The following is a 419-nucleotide window of genomic DNA, read 5'->3' on the forward strand; positions in this document are numbered from 1 at the left end:
TAATAATAATAATAATATTTTATCTGAAATTGCAAAAAGAATTTTGAACCGAGTATAAAATAATACGTCTTTGTTTGGTAGTATTTTGGTGTGTTTAAGTATTTTCACGGTTTGTTATTTTGCTTCCTATTTAAGTGGTATTCTGTTCTCTTCTTTTATTGATTTCATTGAATTTTGTATTTTAAGAATTTGTTCAATTTTTTCTTGGTTTTTATTTTAATTATTCTGGTATATGTACGAATAACTTATCCTTTTTAATGAAATTGTTCTATCGTTTTAAAGATATTTTAGGATTACTGCTTTATCCTCTCTGTTCCGGAGGTTTTCTGACTAAATAGAAGTTGAACAGTTTTATTACTTACACGAACGAATGCTTAGCGTGTTGCCCAGCGATAGTCTACCTTAGCCCCTGTCACACT

This window comes from Anneissia japonica, unplaced genomic scaffold, assembly GCF_011630105.1.
Source record: "Anneissia japonica isolate Jap-2015-1 unplaced genomic scaffold, ASM1163010v1 scaffold287801_len30788_cov195, whole genome shotgun sequence".
Taxonomy (NCBI): domain Eukaryota; kingdom Metazoa; phylum Echinodermata; class Crinoidea; order Comatulida; family Comatulidae; genus Anneissia; species Anneissia japonica.